This window comes from Tiliqua scincoides, chromosome 7 (assembly GCF_035046505.1).
Source record: "Tiliqua scincoides isolate rTilSci1 chromosome 7, rTilSci1.hap2, whole genome shotgun sequence".
In the NCBI taxonomy this organism is placed as follows: Eukaryota; Metazoa; Chordata; class Lepidosauria; order Squamata; family Scincidae; genus Tiliqua; species Tiliqua scincoides.
The window spans coordinates 35,711,452-35,738,309 of record NC_089827.1 but is presented as its reverse complement, the minus strand read 5'-3'; the positions used below and the strand labels follow the sequence as shown (position 1 = coordinate 35,738,309).

At 44.6% G+C, this 26,858-nt stretch overlaps 1 long non-coding RNA gene across 1 annotated transcript in view; it reads right to left on the bottom strand.

Moving 5' to 3' along the window:
* The window catches only part of LOC136656947 (uncharacterized), a 38,941-nt gene extending 12,908 nt beyond the window's left edge, over positions 1-26,033 (bottom strand). The window contains exon 1 of the long non-coding RNA XR_010794729.1: positions 25,855-26,033. This is a non-coding gene — a long non-coding RNA (uncharacterized lncRNA). The remainder of the gene's footprint in view (positions 1-25,854) is intronic.
* Positions 26,034-26,858: the final 825 nt, after the last annotated feature.

Below are 26,858 nucleotides of genomic sequence, written 5' to 3'. Positions count from 1 at the left end.
GAGTGAAGCTTTTCTTCCTCTCTCTCACAGTACTAGAACCAGGGGCCCTACACTGAAATGGATTGGTGGGAGAGTTCAGATGTACACAAGGAGGCGCTGTACAGATGTACACAGCACATAATTAGTCTGTGGAATTTATTGCCACAATATGCTCTGATGGGCACTAGTTTGAGTGGCTTTAAAAGAGGTTTGTACAAATTCATGGCGGCCAGGCCTCCAGATCCACGAGCAGTCTACCTCTGAACACCATTGCAGGGGAGCAGTGGTAGAAGAGAAATATACTGCCCCTCCTGCTTGTGGATTTGACTTCCCCGAGGAAGCTGGTGGTCTACTGTGGGAAACAGAATGCTGGACTAAATGGGACTCCTTGGCCTTATCCAGCTGATCTCTCCTTACATTCTTGTGCTGCTCGATTTCAAAACACATGGTGGAAGAGGGAAATGGAGGCAAATGGGGGCAAACCTGAGATTGTAGGAGGGCACAGTGAGGACCCCTTCCCACTCTGGAAGGACCCACAGGAACACTGGTGGTCCCATATCCCCTTCCTGTGACACCCAGGCCTATCTATGCATGCCAAAAATTGACCCTTGGCCCTCCTGCATATTAAGCATGCGCTCAGCTTCTGAGCAATGGCCCCTCAAGGAATGGATATGTAGGTCTGAACTGAGTCTTCCTGTCACTTCTGCAAGGAGGCAGAGCAGATGAAGAAAAAGCCATTGCTTGTTGATGCGTCCACCTAGGACTGGAGTCTTGGCCGCACTCTGAAGTCCTTTGAACGTAAGGGGACCTTCTTCTGCATAAAACATGCTTCAGATCTTGTGTTGAGAAAAGACTCGCACAGTCTTCAGAAAGGGAAAAATAACTTCCACAAATACTTTTTCTCTGGAGATGTTCTGACTTTAGGAGGAAGCTGCACTTCTTCCAGTTTCTGTATTTTGCTGAAAAGGAATTAGTGTAGGATTGAAGTGTGAATGAGCTGCATTCTCTGCCGAGCTTTCTTTCTCTTCTGTTCAAATGAGACATGCTATGTAGGAGGGGGGCTGAGCAGGTAACCCCCATTCTTCCCAGTGAATATGAGAGGGCAATCTATATTATCATATCAGGGAGGAGCAAATTATACAAGTAACTCCCCGGCAGACAATAAAGACAACTCTGACAGCAGGATCAAAACAGATGTCAAACTTTGCTTTTCTTCGAGGCATATCAATGTTTAAGTGACAGCTGAAGGAGGCAGATGATGGACTTCATGTATTATTCTCCAGGTGCCTGCTACTTTGGGGGTGGAGGAGGGGCAACACAAATGCTCTCTGTATTCAGTTTGATCAAATCATAAGTCAGTTTGTCAATAAGACAGCTGGAGCAATCTGTCGGGGAATGCAATTTTCCTTCCCATGCTTTATTTTGTTAAGGTGATCTCGGAGAAATGCAATCCGTAAATGCACTGTAGTTTCTTAAGCATGTTGAAACAGAAAGCTGTGTGTGTGTGTGTCTGTCCTTCCCCCTTGTTTTCTTATACATTGTGTAGCAAACTTGACTTTCAACCTTCACATTTCTTATGATGCTGGCAATTTTGCTGATGGCGAATTAAGAGATGTCTGCTGTAGGACGGGCACAATTCTTGAGAGGACATTACTCAAGCCAGGAACTTTGGCACACAGAGCCACTGACCAACACCAGGTGCTTGTGTGGGGTTACCAACCCTCCAGAAATGGCCTGGAATCCTCACTAATCAGCATTGATCCCCAAGTGACTCCTGAAACCAATCCAGGGGATTTTAACAGGACCTCCAGGAATTGTTAACAAAAATTGTTTAAAAAAAACAACCCCTCAAGAATAAGAACATAAGGACTTTACAACAGCCCGGCTGATCAGGCCATAGGCCCATGTAGTCCAGCTTCCTGTATCTCACAGCGGCCCACAAAATGCCCCAGGGAGCACACAAGACAACAAGAGACATGCATCCTGGTGCCCTCCCTTGCATCTGGCATTCTGACCTAGCCCATTTCTAAAATCAGGAGGTTGTACATACACATCATGGCTTGTAACGCGTGATGGACTTTTCCTCCAGAAATTTGTCCAATCCCCTTTTAAAGGCATCTAGGCCAGATGCCATCACCACATCCTGTGGCAAGGAGTTCCACAGACATTACACTCTGAGTAAAGAAATATTTTCTTTTGTCTGTCATCCCAACACTCAGTTTTAGCAGACATCCCCTGCTTTTGGTGTTATGTAAGGGGAAAAAGAGCATCTCTCTATCCACCCCCTGCATCAAACAAATCCCCTCTCATGTGCTTTTTTTCTTGACTGAAGAGCCCCAAACGTGGTAGCCTTTCCTCATAAGGGAGATGCCCCAGCCCAGTAATCATTTTGGTTGCTCTCTTCTGCACATTTTTGAGATGTGGCAACCAGAACTGGATGCAATACTCCAGGTGTGGCCTTACCATTGATTTGTACAATGGCATAATAATATTAGCAGTTTTATTCTCAATACCTTTTCTAATGATCCCAAGCACAGAATGATCCCAAGCACAGAAAAGCACTGTCTCCCCTAGGCCAGCATCAGAGGGTGGCATAACCAGACAGCTGCCAAGGTCTTAGGACCCTCTGAAGGGATTGCCATGAGATGATCTCTGTGCCTATAAGCTTTGGTAGTGATGACGGCACAAAGGGACACATCTAAAGCCAGGCCAAAGGCCCACATGGGTATTTTTCAACAGACAATAGACTATGGTGCTCAGTGAGTTTTGATGTCCAAATAAATTTGTTTGTTCCTGGGTCCATAATTTTTGGTTCAAATGCCCTAGTTAGGTACATTTTGGAGGATGATAACAGTTTTGCAGCATTTCACGATATCCAACTCTCTCCTTTGGCAAGTATCACAAATGGAAAACATTTTCCATGGAAAACTCTGACCCCTTTCAAAAAAATGTTGGGAAGCATCCATACTGCTGATTGAGCCTGAGCAATGTCTACATTAGTGCTCTTTTTGTTGCAAATTGAGATGTGGCACGGAGCCGTTTGCCATTCCTCCAAACCTTTCAATTTTATGTCAGGAATGTTTAATTGCCCGCCGCCATTCGACAATCCTTCAAGCGCAAGATGGCTGGCAATCCCATTGAATTCTAAAGACTTTGGCATGCGTCTTTGTCGCAGCTCACCAGAGTCACCCCTAGCAATCATTCTTTATGGGACAGAAATACGTGCAAAATCTCTTCATTCAGCCTAATAGTATGATCTGTCAGTCAGATTTAGGAAGCGGAATCTAGCCGGTGATGGCCCCCTCTCTCCTGATGGAATCACTTTGAATTAGTTTACCTCTCTATCATTTCTCTGGCAAGTGGTCCTTCTCTGACCATCTGAGCAATGCAATACCCATTTTTGGGCAGGGATGTGGTTTCCTATGGCTTCATTTAACTCGCAGAGCCTGATTTAGACTGTCGCTCTGGCAAGTCTTCCAGCATTCTCCATTTTGCTGTAAAAAAACAACCCTAGCTTGCTGCTTCAGGGACAAAACAAGAAAGTTCAAGCAACCAAGAAGAGAAAAAGTACAGTTGCAAAAGAGCAAGTATTGCCAACTGGTTATAATAATAATTATTAATAATAAATTATCATCATCGTCATCATCAACAGCAACAACAGTAAAGAAATGGTGGAAACACATACTTGAAAAGGTGGTAGGAAATGAGCAGGTAAAAACGTTATGGGACTTCAAAAAATAGCCAGATAAAAAATTGGAATGCAACATGCCAGATATACATGTGACTGAGAAGAAACATAAAAACATAAGAAGAACCTCACTGGATCAGGGCAAAGGCCCATCTAGTCCAGCTGCCTGTATCTCAGAGTGGCCCACCAAATGCTTTAGGGAGCACCCAAAACAGCACGACACAACCTGCATCCTGGTGCCCTCCCCTGCATCTGGCATTCTAAGGTAGCCTACCTCTAAAACCAGGAGCTTGCACACTCCTACCAAGAAATATAACTCCTGAAATTTGCCCAATCCCCTTTTAAAGGCATCTGGTATCACTGCTTCCTGTGGCAAGGCGTTCCACAGACAAATTACACACCAGAAAAAGAAATATTTTCTTTTGTCTGTCCTAATTCTCCCAACATTCAATTTTGGTGGATGTCCCCTGGTTCTGGTGTTATGTGAGGGGAAAAGAGCATCTCTCTATCCACTCTATCCTACCCATGCATAATTTTGTATGACTCAATCATGTCTCCCCTCAGGCACTTTTTTCCTGGACTGAAGAGCCCCAAACGCTGTAGTCAGACCTCATAAGGGAGATGCCCCAGCCTAGTAAACATTTTGGTTGCTCTTTTCTGCACTTTTTCCATTTCCACTATATCCTTTTTGAGATGTGGTAATCAGAACTGGACTCAATACTCCAGGTGTGGCCTTACCATTGATTTGTACAACAGCATTATAATATTAGCTGTCTTACTCTCAATACCTTTTCTAAGAATTCTAAGAATGGAATTAGTCTTCTTCACCTCCGCCGCACAGTGGGTCAACACTTTCATTGAGCTGTCCACCATCATTCTGATATCTCTCCAGATCTGTCACAGATAGCTCAGAACCCTTTAGTCTATATGTAAAGTTTTGATTCTTTACCCCAATGAGCATGACTTTACACTTACTTACATTGAAACACATCTGCCAATTCGCTGCCTATTCTCCCAGTTTGGCGAGATCCTTCTGGAACTCTTCACAATCTCTTCTGGTCTTCACCACTTAGAAAGGTTTGGTGTCATTCACAAACTTGGCCACCTCACTGCTCACCCCTGTCTCCAGGTCATTTATGAACAGGTTGAAAAGCACTGGTCCCAGAGCAGATCCTTGGCACACACTGCTTTTCACCTCTCTCCATTGTGAAAATTGCCCATTGACACCCACAATTTGCTTCCTGGTCCTCAATCAGTTCCTAATCCATGAGAGGACCTGCCCTGGATATGATACTACAACAAGTGACGCTAATTGATGTGGCCATTCCAGGAGAGGAGAAACAATTGGAAAAGATAATAAAATACAAAGACCTGTAAATTCAAATTTCCTTTGGAGAAAGAAAAAAATCAGCCCTATTGTCATGGCCTTGGCGCAGTCCCCAGGCCGTTAAGAAACACCTGGCCAATACAGGCATTGACAAGATAACAGTTGAACATCTGCAATAAGCAGCACTACTAGGAACATCGAACATTATATGGCAATATCTCTCTAGTTCTTAAACTCTGGGGTAGCATTTGAACTAGTGAGCACTGAAAATTTATTTATCACATTTTTATACTGCCCTTCCTCCAAGGAGCTAAGGGTCGTGTACATTGTTCCCCTCCTCATTTTGTCCTCACAACAACCCTGTGAGGTAGATGATGCTGTGAGATCATGACTAGTCCAAGGTCACCCAAGAACCACAAGGAGGACAAGACATCCCAAAATGTAGGGCATCCAAGAAAAATGGAGGATACGACAAAATAAAACACTAAAAACACATGTATGTTGATTTCATATGGTTAATTGAAACACTATATTATTTACTATTAAATTTAAAACTATATTACATATAATTTATTAATTACAAGAAGGCTACGGGCTGCCTGCAGGGGCCCACTCACAGGGAAAAGGACGACATTTAAGTTCTTTTCCAGGACATGAGGTTAAAAAAGAGAACATGACCTGGAAAAAGAGGATGTCTTGTCACCCTGCCCAGGAAGCTTCATGGTCAAATGGGAATTTGAACTTGGATGTTCCAGGTTCAAGTCCAGATCCCAAACCACTACACCATCCTGGCTCTGCCAAGCATCTGTCCAAGCATTTGGTGGGCTGTGACACCACTGATGATCACGATAATTTAAGTGAAAGCTCTCAGACAGACCCCTTGGAGACCCAGTTCCCATAGCCACTGAGCATGTGGCTGGCTTGTTTTGTCCTGTGGGTTTTCAGAGGCTCCGGAGTGCATTTCATTTGCTTATTTGCAAGATTCATATTTATTTCTTTAGAAAACCAATAGCCCAGTCTTCAGAGCCAAAGTATGTGTTACATTCAGGGCACAATCCTAACCCATTATGTCAGTGCTTTCCAGCCAATGGAACATGTGTTGCGTCCTGCAGTTGGGTGTCACTCACGGAGACCTCCTCAAAGTAAGGGAATGTTGCCCTTAGAGTTGGCAACCTTCAGTCTCGGAAGACTATGGTATCGCGCTCAGGATGGTGGTTCTAGCACAGCGTCTAGTGTGGCTGAAAAGGCCGATTCGGGAGTGACAATCCCTTCCACACTGGGAGCAAGTGTAGTCTGTCTCCCTGGCTATGGGCCTTCCTTCTTTGCCTCTTTGCCTCAGACTGTTGACCAAGTGTCTCTTCAAACTGGGAAAGGCCATGCTGCACAGCCTGCCTCCAAGCGGGCCGCTCAGAGGCCAGGGTTTCCCACCTGTTGAGGTCCACTCCTAAGGCCTTCAGATCCCTCTTGCAGATGTCCTTGTATCGCAGCTGTGGTCTACCTGTAGGGCAATTTCCTTGCACGAGTTCTCCATAGAGGAGATCCTTTGGAATCCGGCCATCATCCATTCTCACGACATGACCGAGCCAACGCAGGCGTCTCTGTTTCAGCAGTGCATACATGCTAGGGATTCCAGCTCGTTCCAGGACTGTGTTGTTTGGAACTTTGTCCTGCCAGGTGATGCCGAGGATGATGCGTTGCCCTTATGTCAGTGCTAAAAAGCACTGACATAAGGGGTTAGGATTGCGCCCTCACAGTGCCATTTGGCTCCATGTTGACTTTTCTATTTAAATAGCATTCGTTAGGCAGTTAGGATCAGGATCAGGACCTGTGAGATCAGAACTCCCCCCCCCCATGCCACGATGTGAATGCAAATCATGCCCTGAAGCTGCTATTAGCTGCAGAAGGCAAGCAACCATTGGTGCCAATACTAGCTTCATTTCTGTGACTTGTATTAGCTTGGGGGTGGGGTGATTCATTCCCATGCACCAGGGTACTGGTCCTGAGTGTCACCCCCTCCCACAGTCGCAATGTAAGTTAAAAGGGCCAAATTACCTTCACGAGCAAAGGGTAACTCAGAAAAATCCACCCGCCATATGCCAAAAAGAAGAAAACAAAGAGGTAACACCCTGGAAAGCGATCTCCTGTTTGATCCTCCAAATTGGACCACGTTCAATTTGCCTGACTTGGATCAATTTGGACATGCACATTTATGCATGGCACCCCACCATGCAAACATGCATGTGATGTTGCAAGCCAGCTTAGCTGAAGTCAAGTTGCAGTAGGGTTGAATGAAAAGAACTGGGAAGTGTGACGTTTTTCTTCCTCAAGATTTAACATTCTGACGTACAGTTGGCCTTGGAGAGCGCTAAACCAGCCCTCCTTCTATATGCTGTTTGTGCTGTGAAAGAAACATATTTTTGAAAGCAGCAATAATACGTTGATGGTGGTTACACGTAAGTCATTACTTTTGGAACTGTAGCCAATGTGTCTGATGGGGAACTCTGTCCACTTATTAAGGGTCAACCATGGTGACTGGTACCAGCTGATTCTCTCAGTCTCATATTAGTCAAGATGAGAGTTGCCAAGCTGAATGCATCCAAAACCCTGACATTTTTGAGGTGAGACCCTGGTAATGTCCGAAACTGCCAATGCTAGAAAAATTGGGAAGACAATCTGGGCAGGAGGTCTGGTCTAGAGGGTAGAGCCTCCATTTGCCTGAAGATTAACATCCACAAGGTCGCCAGTTCGAGGCCACCGGCACCGTGCGACCTTCAAGCAGCTGACAAGCTGCAGCTGAGCTGTTCCATCTGCTCGGAGCGTGGGAGGATGGAGGCCAGAATGTTAAACCAGATCGGAGTGTAACAGCTCGAATGTGGTGGTTCTTGAAAGAGAGAACCTTCTTTCAATTTGTAAAAATCCCTGCGTGGATTTAATAAGCCTGCCTATGTAAACCGCCTTGAATAAAGTCTTGAATAAAGACCAAGAAAGGCGGTATATAAATACTGTATATTATTATTACCAGGGCAAGACCAGAGACAAAGGGGAGAGGTCCAGTGGTGCCCCTGCTCCAACAGTCTGAGACTAGCCTTTGCTGTATATGAACCTCAGAAAACAGCAAAAAGCTGAAGGGATGGTGGCATTTTTGGCCAACTCTTTTAACTGCGTACCCAGGCACTTCTGCATGCACATAGCTGGTAGGACCTCCATTGGATGAATGAAGTGCCATCTGAGGACAGGAGCTCAAGCAGCTACAAGGAATGTCTTCATCAAAGTGATTTGGCACGTAAAAGCAGAGCTCTTGCAATGTAGCAAATAGGTGCCCAGTGATGCCATCCAACTTCCTTTCAAAATTACCAGCATATGATGTCATTGCTGGTTTCATTTATGTCATTTACAGCCTCCCTTCAGCATGCTGTCAGAACTCAGTTATGTCATTACATGCAATAAATATGTCATCATAATTTATCTTTCCACATCGTAAATAGTTTATTAGATGACATTATAACACCTCCAGATCTCTCACTCTCTCTCTCTTTTTCTTCCCTACGAATGGAAATTACTTCAAGTATTTACTGTAATTATGTCACTTGATGAAATTACAGTAATTACATCGAAAAATGATAGCCCGTGACTAATGAATTAAAATAGCATGGAAATTCACATAAAAATGACATTAAAAAAATGTTAAGGATCTGAGGCAAACTCACAAACGCAAGGAAATTTACAATTAAGAATTTTATCTCCAATAACATTGCAGGGGGCCACTTTTTTTAAAGATTAAATCGCAGATGTAGGAGGACTGTGAAGAGAGGCAGAAAGAAAATGGAGTTGGGAAGGAAGCACAAACTCATGGTCTGCAGGCACAGTGAACAGGCGCAGGGTTGCCACTTTGTCACACTGCAAGTCATGGGCAGGCCAGCCATTCACTGCAACCTCTTAGTGAAAAGTAAGCCATGCGTCACGTTCAGAGCATCATCACAGCCCACACTGGTATGTGGCAGTCCTGCAGGAAGGTGGAATTCAACCAGAAGCTTCTTATGGCAGGGCAGGTCTTAAGTTAATTTTTATATTAAAATAAAGGAGTTCCGAACATCATCATCCTTGCTTTCCACAACAACTCTGTGTTGTCGGTGATGAGCCACAAAAGAGACTTGGGGTCATGGTGGATAGCACAGGGAAAACATTGTCCCTCTGTGCAGCAGCTGGAAAGGAGGCAAATTCCAGGCTAGGGGTCATTAAGGAAAGGGAGAAAGAAAATAAAACTGTTCGGATTATACTGTCCCATATAAATCTGGAATACTGAGGGCAGTTCTTATGGGCACACCTCAAGGAGGAGATTGCAGAGTTGGAGAAGGTACAAATGAGGGCAACCAAAATGATTGGCATGCTGGAGCATGTTACAAGAAAAAGGTGCAATGTTGGGGCTTTTCAGTTTGGGGGGGGGGAAGGCGATGAAGGGTTCAATGCTCCTCCATGGAAACCATGGAGGTCTCCACTGGACCTTGAGCCTCCGTGTTGGGTCACCTGCCCAACACGGAGGCTCTCAATTCTATGCCGACCCTTGGGTTGCTGTAAAATTGAATAGCCCCATTGTGGGGCTACTCACCTTACCCAGGGGAAGGAGGCAAAAGTCCCCTTCTCTCAAGGAACCTCCAGTGCTGCCCACTGAGTGTGCAGGATGCAGCAGCAGCCATTTTTGGCGCCACTACAGCCCTGAGTATCAGGCAGCTCAGGAGTGGGCTGTCAGTCACCAGAAGTGGCCTTTTAAAGGCCTGCTTCAGCATCAACATAACCATTCAGGAGGTTCCCAAGATGTTGCCCTGGGTTTGTTCAACCACAGTCCCCAAAGGCAAGGAATCACCTCACCCACTCTTCCTCCACCCACAATGCTGGTGAACCCTACCTCTCAGGGTTCCCCAGTACCATCCAGCTCCTGCCCTTTCCTGCTTGCATCTCATATTCTCAAGGAGAAAGAGACTAGAGTTACCCTGGTTTGCCTTACCGAATGGCCCCATGATCTCCTTACTAATCCAGATTCCAGAAACAAGACATATGATATCCTCATCGATATGTTACCTCCATCTTCAAACCTCACACATCAAACCTTGCATCCCAGGGATTGTCTGGCATCTCATGAGGCTTCCTTCTCTCTGAGTGAGGTCATGGCATCTTCCTTCACCTAAGCAATAGAGCCACCTGACCCAGCCACCATCCTCTAGCCATTTGTGGCATCCTAGCACACTGTTACCCTGCACGTCTCTGATCTTGGAAGCTAAGCAGGGTCAGGCCTGGTTAGTACTTGGATGGGAGACCGCTTGGGAACACCGGGTGCTGTAGGCTTATACCATAGTCTTTCGAGACTGAAGGTTGCCAACCAGCACACTGTACCAACAGGGAGTGAATGTCCAGGATACCTGCTGCTGGGGTGATGTGAGATGATCACAGATAGGCCTGAGCATGATTTCTGATTACTCATTCCGGAGGTGTGAGCTCTTATTCAATGGGATTTCATTTCTCCTTAGAAATAATGTATGGCAATAAACAAAAGGTGTGGACAAACTCCAAATGTGACACCTTTTCTTGATATAGCTTGAGTGGCTATACAGACCATGGCTAACAGACCTATTTTAAAAGTTCCTTTCCTGACTTTTAAGTTTAAACAGCAATTATTTGTTCTTATACTCACAGAAATATAAAGGACAGTGCACCAGCACTGAACTCAAATGACTAGTAAGAAATAATCTGCTCCCGCCTTCCAGCATACATGTCACCACTGCAAAGGTTTTGACAAGTAAACAGATCTGTCCCTTGAGTAGGGCAACTGGGACAGCTGCCCTGGGCCCGGTGCTTTCATGACCGACATATGGCCATAATAAGGGGCCCCCTGCACTCGTTGAGTTGCCCCAGGCCCACACCATTGCCTATACCCTTGTAGGGACGGCTCTGCAAGAAAGGGAAGAATGTCTGCTTGCCATGTCTAATCCAAAGTTTCAGCATCATAGTCAGCAAGGCAAAAAAAGGTATATTTTGAAACATATGGGGAAGGGAGCATTGAAGATAATTCATCAAATAATGAGAGACTACCCTTCTTCAACAAGGGTCACCCTTGGACTTCAAGGACCCACTCCCTCAGTCTAAGGGTCTGCTTAGCAGCAGACCTGGTAGCCTAGAAGTATGTGACCAGTAAGATGCACCCAGTATTCTTTGCAATACTGCAAAGCATCTGGGGCAGTGATTTTCAACCTTTTTCATTTCATGGCACACTGGCAAGGCACTAAAGAGGTCAAGGCACACTATCAGCTTTTGGACAATTGACAAGGCACACAGTGCTGTCACATCCCCCAATGACCCTACTAATAAATAACCCTCTCCCAAATTCCCACGGCCAGGGCCTATGAGAGGAATTTTAGCAGGGGGTTTCTTCTGGGCCTCTTCCCAAAGGGGAAGAGGGGCAGTGGGGCAGGCAGAACGGGGGGGGGGGCAAAATAGGACAGGAGAGGGTGCTGACAGTCACAATAGTCTTTGGAGCTCAGGTCTACTAGGCTTCTTGATGCAGAGCCCAGGTCTGCCTGACCATGCGGCATTGGCAGCTAGATAAAATAATATGAAAAACCAAACACACTCCTAAGTCTCTCTAAAATGTTTGAAATATAGAAAATTGATTGCAGAAAATTAGCATCATCGTATTTAGATTTGCACTAGAATGGATCAAAATGAACTTTTGCAGCCACTGTAGCTCCACAGCTGCGTCCCTGAGCTTCTATACACTCTTTCATGGTTATGGCATCCACAAGCCAAAGAGCTACTGTAGCGGGCCAGTTTCCTCCAAGATTTGACACTGTGTTAAGGAGGGTCATGGATGCTTTTCTGGGCCTGGTGTTTATGGCTTGCAGCAGCAGTTAACACTGCATGCACCTATGCACTGGCAGCAAGTTCAGGTGAGATAGGAAAATGTCAGGTCCCAGGAACTTTCTGGGCCCCCTCCTTTGGCTCCTAGGCCCCCTTTCTGACCCTGGGCCCAGGTACAAATTATCCCCTTTACCCCCCTCTCCTAGGACCTGCCCATGGCACACCTGGGGATCATTCTTGGCACACCAGTGTGCCACGGCACAGTGGTTGAAAATGGCTGATCCTCATACCATTAGGTGAATCCATTGGGGGGGGTATGCCTTGGGGGGGGAACCATTGGGGTATGCCTTGGCTTGGCCCTGTCTCTTTCCAGCATTCAAAACCATTCTTAAGGTACACTATCTGAAAGCCACATTGCTCTTCAAGCTGAGAGACGAAACTCTGTTTCTAGTTAGACTATCCCAAAATCGTTTAATTTCTGCTGCCATTTTAGAAAATGCTCTATCTGTATTGATTGGGGGGGGGGAAGCTAAATAGATGCAGCTGCATCCTCTAGCAAATTATTACAGGGCTCAGTATGAAATGCATTAAGAGGAAATGCTTAACGGATGATGGTGCGACAAGCTGTTACAAGGCATGTTATAAGGTGCCAATAATATTAAATTGATAGGCTTGCTTAGCACGTGAGCATAAATCATCTTTCAGCCTTGCTGCAAATTGCTCGGCTTTATTAATAATGAAGTATTTATAAACAGGACCTTATTGGGAAGCATGATTAAGCTTACCTCGTCAGAAGGCCTGAGCAACAGCAGTCCTGTCATGTTATTTCACCAGGAAGCAGATGGGAGGGACTACCTTGTTTGGTGGAGTATAAATTACATCAGGGTTGGTTCAAGCTAGCTAGGCCAAAAGCATTTAGCACAGAATCTGCTTTCCAAACACATGGCAGTCAATGCTGGAACCAAAACCCGACTAAAAAGGTTGCACTGAGAGAGAGATTGAGAGAGACAGATAGAAATACAGAATATGAACAGGCCAATACCACAGGCTATACGTACACTGCAGTTGTATATTGGCTTCATTCTATTAGAATTCTCATAGCTAAATTATAGTGAGGCACAATGGATTAACTATGTATTGCCCCTTAATTGCAAAGCTCCGGCTCTTCCCTTCCCCGCTTTCTCTTCCCTGCTGCAAGCCTGTGTTAATAGCAGATGTGCCAGAGCCACTTCCTCAACTCTTGAGTTTCCAGCCTCCCCCCTTGACTTAAGTTGCAAACGAGTCATAACAGGGGCTGTTGTGACTTGTCCAGAGGCATTTTTAGAGTCAATTTCACTCAAATCTGAGTGTAAAGACAAAGAAAAAGCGAGTCAAGCCGCGGAAGCAGCAAAAAAAAAAAAAAAATCAAACAAGCAGACGCAAAAACAGAGTCACAAGCACACACAAAAGCAAGTCTTGACTCAAGCCTATTCGAATCTTTTCTTTTTAGGGTAAAACCCCCGAGTTCCAAATCAGTGTCCAAGTTTTTGCCATGTGTGATTTGAGTCTGTATGAGCCTTGAAAAATGCATGCTTTCAAGTGCATGATTTGCATGCTTCCGAGTCACCCAAGTCATCCCATCCCATCCAAGTCGTGGTCCATAGTCATTCTCCTCCTAAAGGAAATTGCAGTTTTGTGAGAAATAAGGGGCAGTAGATTCGCCAGTGAAAAATTCCCAGCACCTTCACTAAACTCTAATTCAAAAGCCTACAAAAAAAAAGTTATTTTAGTTGCCAATGTTTGAATGACCTTAGGATATTTTGGGGGTGCTGAATCCAAAAATGGCATCTGTTTTCCCTGATTGGCTCTAGTTTTAGGGATATAGCATAGCCAGCTTAATGCTTGGTTCAAGCACCTTCCTCATGAGGAAGCCGATGCCATGGCTTCCTCACAAGGAAGCTGCTTGAATCAGCATATAAAGAGGCTATGCCATATCCCCAAAACTAGTGCCAAACAGGCAAATTGATGTCATTTTTGGATTCAGCTCCCCAAATATACCCAAGAACAGGTCTAACTTTTAAGACAGCAAAATGTGTATAGGCATGTGTTATAGTAGATATGTGGGAAACTATTGTGTTTGTCCACACAGGTGTCATGGTGATCTAAATAGGTGTAATATAGCCATTATGCAGCCCCCTGGAAGAGTTCTTAAAACAGGTTAAGTCAGTAGTGTGGACATACACTAAGAGAGGCATGCATGGGAATGATCTCAAACAGAACTGGTATAGAAATTTATACATGTCATTTTAAATATCTGTGACTTGACTTTCAAAACAGTATGCCCACAGTAGAGTTAGGAGTCTGCAGATAAATCCTTGCTTGACGAGGCATCAGGCCCACCTATGGCTCGGTGATTCTCCAGACTGATGCAACGGACTGAACTGCACACTTCTTCTCCCATCAGATGATCAATGAAACTGCCAATATCTTTTTTTTTGGGGGGGGGGAGGGGGGAGTGAAGTGCTAGATCTCATCCTACGTTTGACTCCCCCATTCTGTCCCAAAAAAGCTGATTGGCCTGACAGAGCTGCTGTGCAAATCCTCTGCTGGATCAATGTCCAGGCAGTCCAACATGCTGTACACATTTGTCACAGTACGCACCATCTTACAAGAGGCATTCTCCACTGTGCAAGGGCAAAGAGAATGCCTTTCTAAGATGGCACCTACCAGCCCATTTTGGTATTTGTATTAAAAATATTTTACAGGTGATCCCTGGTATCCGCAGGTCCAGTTATCCACAGTTCTCTGCACCCTATTACCTCTGTTTATGTGGATTAAATTCGCACGGAAGTGAAAACACATCTTGTTTTCACGCATCTTGTTTCTGTAAGCAGAAAGCTTACAGAGGCAAACAGGTAAGCAGCCTGCAGCCTAGAAGGGAGACCAAGAGCAAAGAGGAAGCAGGAAGTTAACGTTTGCTCTTAGTCTCCCTAACACTGAGGCCCTATCATGTTTCAGAATTTAAAAAGGAGCCTCTCTGTTTCCAGGATGCAGTGTCAGCCCCAAACCTCCCAGCCCAACACCAGACACCAAATGCCAACTCTCTTTGCTGCTAGTGTCCCAACCTCTGCCATATCCCTTCCCACTCCCTGGATTCAAAAAGGAAGAGGGGGGGAAAGGGGGTGAGGAAGGGGAGGGGCTTGAGCCCTGGAAACACATGTGCCTTCAGTGGTGGGGTTCTGTACATGGATTCTCCAAACAGAACACATTCAGAAGTGGACTCTTTTCTTCTTTGAACCGCAATCTAAAAGGACAGAATGGGGCGTCTTTTGCTTGAGGAAGTTTGCTGTTAATTTCCTGCCCCTCCCACATCCCCCCACCTCCAATCCTTCTCTTGGTTTATTACTTATGTCTCCCAAAGACCCACTCTCCACGGCATCCCTGCCGTGCTAAATGCTTGCCCGCACCAGCAAAGGCAAAGATAGGTCTTTCAAGGGAGAGCTTAAAAGCAGATTAACAAAAAGACCCAACAAGTGAGTGAAATGAACAATAGAGAAGGAGGGCAAATGGAAATGTTTCTCATGAGATAATGTAGTGAGAGGTTTTAAAAGGGGCAGGGCTTTCTGGCGGCAAGACTATTACAAAGGCTGCATTTTTTATTTCAATGTCTGCTATTTCCTGCTTTTAATAACTCTCCAGGCATATCTGTGTTGCTCCTACTTAAACTACTCTCCGATTTTTAAATCATTGACAAACTTTTTATAATCCTACCTAAGGCCAGGGCTACGTGCATTCAGTGCTAAAGAACAGAATAATTCATTATAAAACCCATTTTGTTTTGATCTGCCCATTCCCACTTTCTGGGAGCTTTAAGGTAGAGATTGACAAGATTGGTCTGATCTATATGGACACAGGATTAGCAAGCAGTCAGTATTGTTGTATTCTGAAACCATTTTCTGCCAAAGACAAAGGGAAACTGCATTATACTGGGTCAGACACTTGGCCCACCTACTTCACCATTGACTGGCAGGGGTGACCCAGCGTTTCAGGCAGGGGGCTTTCCCCACCCTTCCTGAAGAGGTCAGAGATTGAATCTGGGAGGCATTTCTGCATGCAGGCATGAACTTTACCATTGATTTACAGCCTGATCTTCTGACATATTTATTTTTAAAATGACAAAAATTGGGGTCTGAAAAGCCAAGGGAATCCAGGTTCTTATCAAGCTTCGTGTGCAACTCATCAGTTTCCATCCTAAAACGTCAGGAGTCACCCAGACTAGGACCAGAATTGCTCAGCTCTGTGTGCAGTTGCTTAGTTTAGTAGGCCATCAAAGCTAAAACCTGCAGGTGAGTATCTCCTAAGCAGCAAAGGGTACCCAATCCTGGATTGACATTTCATTCCCCTCAGCCTGCCTTTCAAAGTGGACCAAGGCACGTCCACCTATTCATGAGTATGGAAAGCCCATTCACTTTCCCGAGGGCTCAGTGTATTTTCCTTGTCAGCTACCAACTTGTCAGTTTTGTGACCCACCCAAAATTGGGTCATGAGCCACTGGTGGGTCCCAACCCACAGTCTGGGAACCGCTTAAGATCTTGCTTAGTTGTTTATTTCACTATGTAAACCTTTTTGTGCACCTTTTTATTGACAAGTGGTATAGAAATACTCTTAACAAGATATTCCTTATTTACAGAGTCATCTTGCTGGGCTAGACTTGGGGCCCAAGATTGTCCTTAGCCGGCCTGCATGATGCAGCTGTGCCAACACAGCCTCCACTGCACCCCACAGGCCAGACGAGGTGCAGGCAGCAGCGGAGAGGTAAGTAAAGAAATATTTGACTTGTTACCTCCATGATACATTGGTCCCCAATGGGCCTACTCAGATCTATGCCACTTCTTTTGCTGGTGTACATCTGTTAGGTTCAAGGGGGTGTATCGGGTTCAGGTCGGGGATTCCATATCACACAGTTGCCACTGCCGCCACTGCTACTAAGATCCATCTGCCACCACCTTACCTTCTGTGGCGGAGGATCCAAGGCCTGCCACTTCCGGCGTGGGACTTACCAGTGTCTGTGCCACAGAATGACAGTATGGCTGCAGCAGTAGCAATCCTGACTTTATTCTGGCAGATCAGGAGATCCTCCAGCCCAAGAAGGACTGGGCCATAGTTTCTTCTAGTGGCCCCTGTGGACTCCTTAGCTGGACAGGAGAGCAATGATCTTCCCCAGTTGCCCCCAGCATCTAGCTCAGCATTTTCCTGGCTCTGAACACTGAGGTTCCATTTCACTTTCATGGTCAGCCATTATTGACAGAGGCTCACCAGAAATATGAAGGGTACCCGCTTCTCCATGAATGCTATCTAGGATGGAAGATCCTATGCTGTCTAGGATGCTGCTGTTTCCCTGCCAAAGCTAGGAGGGAACAATACGTGCCTTTCCTTTTCTGCAGAGCGTGAAAGGGAATTCCGCTTGCATTTCTCATCCTTCTGAGTTGCACAGCTCATGTTTGTTTGTATTGCGCGTTCCTTTTCCCGCCTGTTCACAGATTTTTATTAAAATATTGCTATGAAACAGGTTGCTACCCAAAATAAATGAGCAGATACATATTAATACATAAAAACAGACGAGTGGTGGGGCATATTTACAAACAAATTGGAGGGGGATCCGAGTCTCCCGATAAACACAGCCGAGATAAACATGTACATAAGATGCAAGCACAACTTTAAAAGAATCACAGTTCATTCCACTTCCGTCAAGAATGCTAGCAGAGTGAACCTGTGTTGTTCCGAAGGACTGCCACCCAGCAGAAAGTTTTTAGAGTCCCTGCATTTGCTTTGCAAAGCCATTCGGATAGTAGTTCCCAAACTGTGGGCCCAGGATCCAGCAGTGGGTCGCGACCCAATTTTTGGTGGTTCACGAAACTGACAGGGCAGATTAGGCTATGTGCATCAAGGGTTAAAGAAGCTTGAGGGGTGAGCACTGCTGCTCAATCACCATTATAGCTACATCCCCGGGGCGTTCATAAATCAGTCTAGGGCCTGTAAAAAGTTTGGGACCCTTAGACCACTGGCTGTAGCTGCACTACGATGAGTGTGCAAGTGTGCAGCCCTGTTTTGGCTCTGGATCTAGATTAAGTTTAGCCAGCCCTTCCTCACAATTGCTCAAGGCAATGTATGGTTCCCGCACTTTATCCTTGGAACTGCCCTGTGAAGTAAGCTAGGCTGAGAATGTTTGTTCCTTCCATTCATAGAGACACTATCAGTTTCACTATCAGGGGCTACGAACAGTGGTGGCCAAGCCATGGCTCACAAGACACATGCGGCTCTTTGACATATAATGTGCAGCTCTTGGAAGGTTGGCTGAGCTCCTTTTTGCATTACAATTAATAAAGAAGGTGAATCAGAAATGTTCAAGCTTTTTAATTATTTACTGGTATAAATTGCGAGTCCACTGGATTAAAACATAAGTTTAGTTTTCATGTGAGTTGAGTATTTAAGAATTTTAATGCTTCTTAAATATTGCAGCTCTCAACATCTCTCTTGCAGCTCTTAAACATCTGAAGTTTATCTTATGTGGCTTTGACAATAAGCAAGTTTGGCCCCTGCTGGGTGAGAAGAAAACAAACCGAAGGGCACGATTGTTACCTGCCTGCTTGTGAGCGCTGGTCGACTCTCTAGGTGGACTACACAGAGCCTGAGCTCACCTTCCAAGATACTGCTTGTGTTCTGGTGTTGGAAAAGGAGGTTCTAGGAAGCAGGAAGATCAGCAGAAGAACCCTTTTCCTATGGGAAATTCCATCACGCAGCTAGTTTTCTGCTATCAATAAACACACACAGGAACAGAGGCTGTTAAGGTTCCTAAAGGAAGACATAAGAACATAAGAACAGCCCCACTGGATCAGGCCATAGGCCCATCTAGTCCAGCTTCCTGTATCTCACAGCGGCCCACCAAATGCCCCAGGGAGCACACCTGATAACAAGAGACCTGCATCCTGGTGCCCTCCCTTGCATCTGGCATTCTGACATAGCCCATTTCAAAAATCAGGAGGTTGCGCATACACATCATGGCTTGTACCCTGTAATGGATCTTCCCTCCAGAAACTTGTCCAATCCCCTTTTAAAGGGGTCCAGGCCAGTCGCCATCACCACATCCTGTGGCAAGGAGTTCCACAGACCAACCACATGCTGAGTAAAGAGTAAAGACTTTACTCACAGTTTCTCAGGCATACACCTCTTTAGAAGTATCAGAGGCTCCCACTGTTTGTGGAACAGAGAACCCTATAGCCGTTCTGTTTGTGCGTGCTTGAGGACATGCTCATAGTGGTTGTCCACCGTTATGGAGAGTGAGCTTAAGAGTGCATCCTTCCACCTGTGGTCAGGGAAAAAGAGAGAGTGTGTGGGAGAAAGGGCAAGAAGGAAGTTGCACAGAAGGGCACACCTCCTATAGGCATCATGGAGTGTGGGTAAGATGGCCTCAAGTGTTTGGACAGTATGCTTCCCTCCAGAGTCCTGCAGGCAGCATTGCACCCAAATTCCAACGGTGCTATCAATGGCTGTTATAAAGGTTAGTGAAGTATGAAGTGCACTCAAGAAGTGCTATGTAGATGATCCATTATGGTTTGTTTTGATTAGCATTACAACTCTTACTACTGTTTTTGCTGCATTATTGGACAAGCAAAGGCGCTGTCATCAAAAATTCTATGGGGGATGCATTCACCAAATGTAGGGGTTTGCATTTTTTAAAATCCATTCTGAGACCTCACTTACTTTTATGACTTCCTGTTTCCTTCACGGCAGGACCATTTGGGTTCTGCACTAGTTCCTTTTGGAACCCAGTCAGGGGGTCTCAGTTTGGTTCAGAAGCCCCCATTCATTTTCAGGTGATTTTTTTAAAATAAACTTTCCTCTTTCATTTCTGTTTCTGCCTTCCCACAAGCCCCAGTTTTATTAGAGTATGGCTGCAATCCTGTATGCACTTATCTGAGAGTAAACCCCACTGAACTCAAAAGGGATTGACTTCAGAGTAGCCATGCATAGCTTTGCACTGCAAGCCTGCAATCTTATACGCACTTCCTAGAGAAATTAGCCTCATTGAATGCATTGGGACTTCCTTATGCATACACTTGCAAAGGTTGCCCTGTTCATCATCCACAGCAAAGAGATACCTCAATGAGATCTTCATTGTTTTGACAGTTCTACCTTTTGACACACGTTTCAAACATGGCAGAAATTGGGCATATCTCTGTTGCTTGGGCAGAGTTTTAGCTAGAGTGCAAAAAAAAAACCAACAACTTTGGTGCAAGCTTTGCTAGAGACCTTGAGATAAGATGGGCTATAAAACAAAATAATCATCTTGGTAAAATTCCCCAGGGTGGGGGTGGGGGGAGAGAAGAGGCAGCATCCGAATGTGCAGCTTGCTTTTAATCTGTTGAATCCATTTGTAATCCATGCCATTTGACCATTAACAAAATGAAACAAGTGAGCCAGGAATTTGTTGGCGATACTGTTGTTATAGCAACCAGGTACTTTTTACTAGTTCTTTTGTTCCCCTAATGTAAAGAACATTTATTTAATGCATTGATAGACAGGATGACCATATTCGCAGCCCAGAAAACTTGCTTGCCTTCAAGTCTGGCGGCACCATCAGCGAGGCACAGAGCAGCAGCTTCTTGCTCCAGCAGCAGCGGTCAAGGTCCCAATTCCTTCCATGAGGGGCACACGTGTGAACTACGGGCTGAGGTGGGAAAGGCAACTCCCTTAGCCCTGCACATGAAGGCGGTTTGGAAGTTTCAGTTCATGGGAAATATGGCAGCCCCTAACTGGAACTGGGTGCATGGAATGCATCTCACAAGTCTTAAAAAATAGTTGCACTGTGTTCCAGTCCATTTCTGGGCCCATTTCAAGGTGCTGAACTGTGAGAGCTTGAACCACTGTGGGGCCAGAATGCCTGAAGTGCACTGGCCTTGTACCACATATTGACATCCTCAGCTGAACACCTGAAAGAGGCAACCACATGTGTACATCTGTACCGGCGCTGGCACCCCTTTCAGAACTTCCTTCAAGTGTGTGGGGCTCAGGGCAGAGACTGCAAGCTTGCCGGTCTCAGGGGTGGTGTCCCTGCTCCCTCATCCATGCAGTCAATGAATGCATAGAAGGTAACTTCTGAAAAGGGCATCTCTGGCATGAAACTCAACCGCAGCGAGTTCATAAAGTGAATTTTGCACCTCAAATTGAAGCCAGAGGAGTATAAAGGGTGACTTGTTTCTTTTTTGTCAACCAAAAGTTGCTCTGTCAACAGTTTTAATCCTGATTCTAGCATAGCACGATTGGCAGTTTGTATGCGAGCAGCACTCACAGGCTGCAGCCCAAAAGTGAAGGCAATTAATTGTAGTTGTTGATTTAAACTTCTGTTGAGAGGTACTTCATTCCCCGATTCTCCCTCCTATAAATAGATTAAGGGTTAGAGGAAAGTCAAGTTCTGCTCATTTGTCCTCCGTTGAGATGGATTTCCCATGACTGCTTATCTATCAGTTCCCCCTTTAACGCAATTTGCTTCTCAAATTAATTTAGTTCTCTCTTTCTCATTGGTCAGAAGCCAAACCTGAACATCTCTAGTTTTCTTTTCTTTTTTTTAAAGCAAAATATGAATATTCTCTGGAAAGAATGCTTGGATAAAGTGTACATTGAACTTTTGTCTGAAACAACAAGGACTACAAAAATGCCTTCGCTGAAAAGCAAAAATATTTCCCTTGGTGACCTGTAGACAAGAACTGCTATGGAGAGGACAAAACAGAAGTATTTAGATCTGTGGCCCAGCCCTTCTTACCATTAGGAACTGCTACAAAGAAGATTAGGCAAGAGCTGGGGTTGTTTTTAGATCTGAGACCCAGTGGTAGGGAAGTCCACTTCCCCTTGTAACTGTCATCCATGCTGTGTTCTAATGGCAGTAATTTTGGAGGAGGTGGGTGAAGGAGTAATTGCAGTAATGGCAGTAATTTTGTTGTGGGTGAAGGAGACTACCAAAGGAGATCTTGTACAGTGCATGCACCATGCATTAATTTGGATGTGATCAGTGCATGAACAACAGTGACTAGAACCAGCTTTTCCAGCCAGGGCCACAATTGGTGAACCAGACAAAGCTTAGAGAAAGCACTCCTGGTGACAGCTGCCACCTAGGTCTCTAGAAGTACCCCCATGCTGCAAGTAAACTCCAAAACAAGTTGAATTCCTTCACCCAGAGCATTGCATTTCTTGTCCACAGCAGCACTGCCTTATTTGGATTCAGCTTTAGTTTGTTTGCCCTCATCCATCTCCATCTGCCTCCAGGTTCAAGGTGTTCACTGCCTCCCCAAAACATGATGGTTGGAGTGAGAAGTAGAGCCGGGTGGCATTAGCACATGGGTGACACTTCAGCCCAAGCTCCAGATAGCCTCATCCAGTAGTTTCACATAGACATTCAAGAGCATGGGGAACAAGTTGGGACCCTGTGACACCCTAAACATAGGATTGCTCTCTAGGACAAAGCAGCAGCCCCCCACACACCATCTTCATTGCCTTATTGTCTAAATAGGTCTGAAACCACTGCAGAACAGTGCTCCCCAAACCTAACCCAAGAGTTTTTCCAGGAGTATGTCATGCTATTGAAAGTTGCCAAAATGTCCAGAAACTAACCATATTGGAAAGAATGGCTGCAACTTCCTGCTCATTGGCTTGAGAAAGCCCCACTAAACATAGTGGGGTATTTTCAAGAGAACACATATAGCATTAGATTACATGGCTTCAGGGCTTCATTCAAATAATACTCTACCTGAAACCTTGGGAGCAACTACCTGTCAGAGTAGAAATTATGAGCAAGATGGACCAAGGGTGTGACTATATTACAGCCCAATCCTAACCTGCACTGGAACAGGCCAGCCAGCTGGCCTATGCTGTCTCCAGTGCAGGTTTGAAGATGGAGGGAGCACAACTTGAAGTAAGGAAACTCATGTCCCAGCCACCTCCATGGGGCTACTCAGATCTGCACTAGCCTGGTGTAATGCCAGGCTGCTCAGGAGGGGGTTTAGAATTCAGCCTAAGTGCCAGAAGCTGGTCCCACCCTGCTCCCGGATCGCATAAGATTCTGCTTGTTTTTCCCCAGATGTCAGTCCACCATACGGTTTTGAATGGATACTTTTCAACATTGTCATGGTGAAATGATTTTCTTTTTCTGAAGGATCTGTTTTGTGGCATGCTGAATAGTGAAGATGATGAAGCTGCCTTTCTTCTTCTTCTTCTTCTTCTTCTTCTTCTTCTTCAACTGCTGGCAAATTTGATGCATTCTGTGTGGCTTTGCAGGTATTTTCTCCTCTGGCTGACTTTCAAGGAACAGCTAATTGTTGCAGCAATACAATAATTCAACCTAATAGGCCTAATTCTAGACTGCTTATTTCCTCAGCTTCAGAAAATTGCACAGTCTTAGGCCACGTGATATTCTCCATGTGCCATCTTGCCCCATGTCTTTCAACAAGGCCAGAAAGCATCCTCTTTACAGGACAGTGCCATAATGGAACTGAACCGGAACTACTCACAACTTTCCCACAAACATCTTCAGCTGTGTTAAAAAAATAAAATACAGGTATAACCTAATTACCCACAGATTTTTTTACCTGTGGTTTTATCTCAGTGCAATGAGAAGGGCCCTTTAAATTAAAAAGTCGTTTAACAATAGCCTCGTTAATACAAGAGAGGGCTGACAATCCATCAATCATTCTCTCACCAGGCATTTAGAACAGCCTCCCTCCCAGGCAACTGACCCCCCCTTCCTCCAGAGCACATAAAAGAATGCAAGACATTATCACCACCTTCATTCTTTCCCATTCTTTCAATTTGATTGATTCTGCCTGAGGGTCTGCCTGATGCTTCTGCATTACAAATGTCAGCATGGCTGAGCAAAAGGACATTGTTTTTAAAATGGATATGCTGTAATGGTTTTTTTGCCATCTGCATGAGTTCTGGGAATGGAACCCTCACAAATAACGAGACTCAGCCTGTATCTCTGTTTTCAATTATTTTTCAGCACTCATTCTAAAAATACAGGCCGGACTCCGTATATGTAGATTCCATATCTGTGGTTTTAATTATTCATGGATGCAGGAGAGGTGCATGCATACATTAACATTGTTTAAAAGATTACCCAGGTGGTGTGTATCTTGCTTAAAGAGATTGGTAGCCTCTATACTTGATTCAACTAACTCTAACGCTAAACAGAAAATGGTTAACTTCCACTTCTGCTTAAGGTGGTACATAAAGTTTTGGAATTAACAAACCAGTCCATCAACACTGCCACTGAACTCTGTCCATAGTAATGTGTCCTTCTTGTTTCCATAATGACTGGTTTTGTTCTCTCTCTCTCTCTCTCTCTCTCTCTCTCTCTCTCTCTCTCTCTCTCTCTCTCTCTCACTTTGTGTTTGTATGTGTGTGAATACATGGAAGTGTGTACAAAATCTAAAAATCTAAAAAAAAAAAAAAGAACAGTGTCAACAATTCAAGGTGCTGGTTTTGACTTTTACAGGCTTTCACAGTATGGGGCCAGGATATCTGAGGGTCAACCTCCTCCCCTATGGGATGACCCATCCTTCTGGGCCTCCACTTGTTTGCAAAATTAAAATATCTGTATTTCAGAAGCAAACAGGTACTACCTCTTTCAAACTACTGGCTGTGCTTAAATATAGTTAAAGCATAATTCAATTACATCCAGAAAACCATTTCATTAAAAATATCCCTTTTGCATTTTTTCTTTCCAGTTAAATTCCTGCTTTTATAGCTTTTTCTTCCTTTAATAGAGTAGCAAATCCTCCTATTTTTCTATGCATATTCTAACACACTGTAAAAATATATAGTATCATTAATAAAGTATAATGCAATCCCCATTAGTCCAATAGGAAGTCACATTCTGTGACTTTATTAGCTCATATTAGTAAACACAGCTTGCATTATAAGCCATTCCACTTTTACTCCCAACATTTTTAATATAAGGATGGATGGATCAGAGATTATTTTTAAAATCCTCCATGTATTTCGGACACTTAGAAAGAGATAGTGCCAGCTAACTTTATTACAGAGGAAATCAGTTTCTCTTGCAAAATACACTTCTGAGACCCTGGAACACAATCTTGGGAATGCAGAAGTTAACCATTCCTGGTGTAGCAGGTAGGATGCGGAACTTGAACCAGTGAAGTGTGAATCAAATTGCACTGAGAACCAAACTACATGCTACATTCGTGTCTGTATTAACCCAAAGGTGTCACAATCATTGGCTCTTTTTTGTTTGTTTTTGTTTTTGTTTTGCTTAAATAAGAGCTCTGGGGGACCCTGTCTGGATCAAGGTTTGGCATCCATGGAAGTTTTCTTCCTAGGGAAAAAAACAACTGTGAGGGTCCTGATCTTTCTCCACCCACGACTCCTGTTGAAGCAAGAAAAGCCCAAGCACATAACGGCCAATAACACATAAACATTCATACGTTTTTTGGCCCTCTACCTGAGACCCAGTTCTCATAAACAGCAGAGGAGGCAGTATACTTGTGTCTGGACTGTTCTACCATGGGCAGCTGGAGGGGACTTGCATGACTGCATGAAGTCAGCATGCAGGATCCTTTTAACATGCATTGCATTGTGTGAATCCCATTTGCCTTTTAAAACAAAAAGGCAAAATGAATGACCCAGATCTTTGGCTTGTGTGCAACAAAACAGGCTACAGGCCCAGAATGTGCCATCATCATTTAGTGCTGCTGGCACAAACAGCCGGACACAGCAGTGTACGCAACAGAACCTCTTGGATGCTCCATTGGTACAGGTGAGGTGGCAGTTCATGAGAAGATCGGGCCAGGCCAGAGGGTATGTTGAGCATGGGCTGAGAGTGGATCTTGACAGCAGCAATGGCGCTGCTATCCTGTACCCCCAGCTTGGGTCCTACTCAGATTTACACTGGGAAAAGAGCTGGCGTGGATCCAAGTAGGCCACTGTTGAGCAGGCAAAATAAGCATAAAAATTCTTTACTTACCTCTCTGCCATTGCTGGGTCACCGACCGGCTGTATCAGCACTGCTGCATGCTTGACCTGGGATAGAACTCAGCCATTAGAGGACTTAAGACACAGAAAGCCAAGCAGAGAGGAAAGACGTATGGTTGCTTATGATGCTTATCAATTATAAGGAGTGATCACGCTTGCTCTCTGGGTTGGTTGGTATTTCTGTAACACGTTTGCCTGTTCCTGGCAGAATGGGACATGAGAACTCCTCTTTTTGCTGCACATGATCGTGTTATTTGAAAGCTTCAAGTGCCATTTGAGTGATATTTAGGGTTGGTATCTGATGGGACCATAAATAATACATGGCACGGTCATAGCTTACTGTGTGAAGCAGACTGCTCTTGTTGCAGGCTTCTGTGGTTGTAGGAGTTGCAAACCAGACAAGGAACATGACATGTTCTCATAGGTGTATGAGGGATTTGTTTTTCATATGCTTTAATCAAGAAACCCAAAAGGTACATAAACCACCACAAATCATCTAACAAATGCTAGATGAGCTGTGCAGAAAAACTCTGAACTGGGAATGGAGGACCACTTTTCAAAGATTAGAACATGGAAAACTCCACTTTCAGTGGCTACTAGGCATGATGGCGACATGCTATCTCTAGCTTTTACATGCAGACTATCTCTGAATATCTCATGCTGGGAAGCAACAGTGGAGAAGAGGAAAAACAAATAGGAAGAACAAAAATGAATGAAATAATAGCAAAAATGAATGTGATTGTAAGAAATGAATAACTAATAAGTAGCTAAATTAAAGCAACAACAACAATCACATGTCTTGCACATTTCTTTTAATCATTTACAGACTTTGGAGACCTCATTTCTGTTTGGTTGAATGTTCTTCAAAACCCAAAGCTCATGTAAGGGTGTGTCATTAATGAGTTGGGAAACCAGAGGCTACTTTACATGTTCTGACAATTTTACAAAAACTTTATGATTTTTTGTTTTCAGATCCACCCTGAACTCTATGATAAT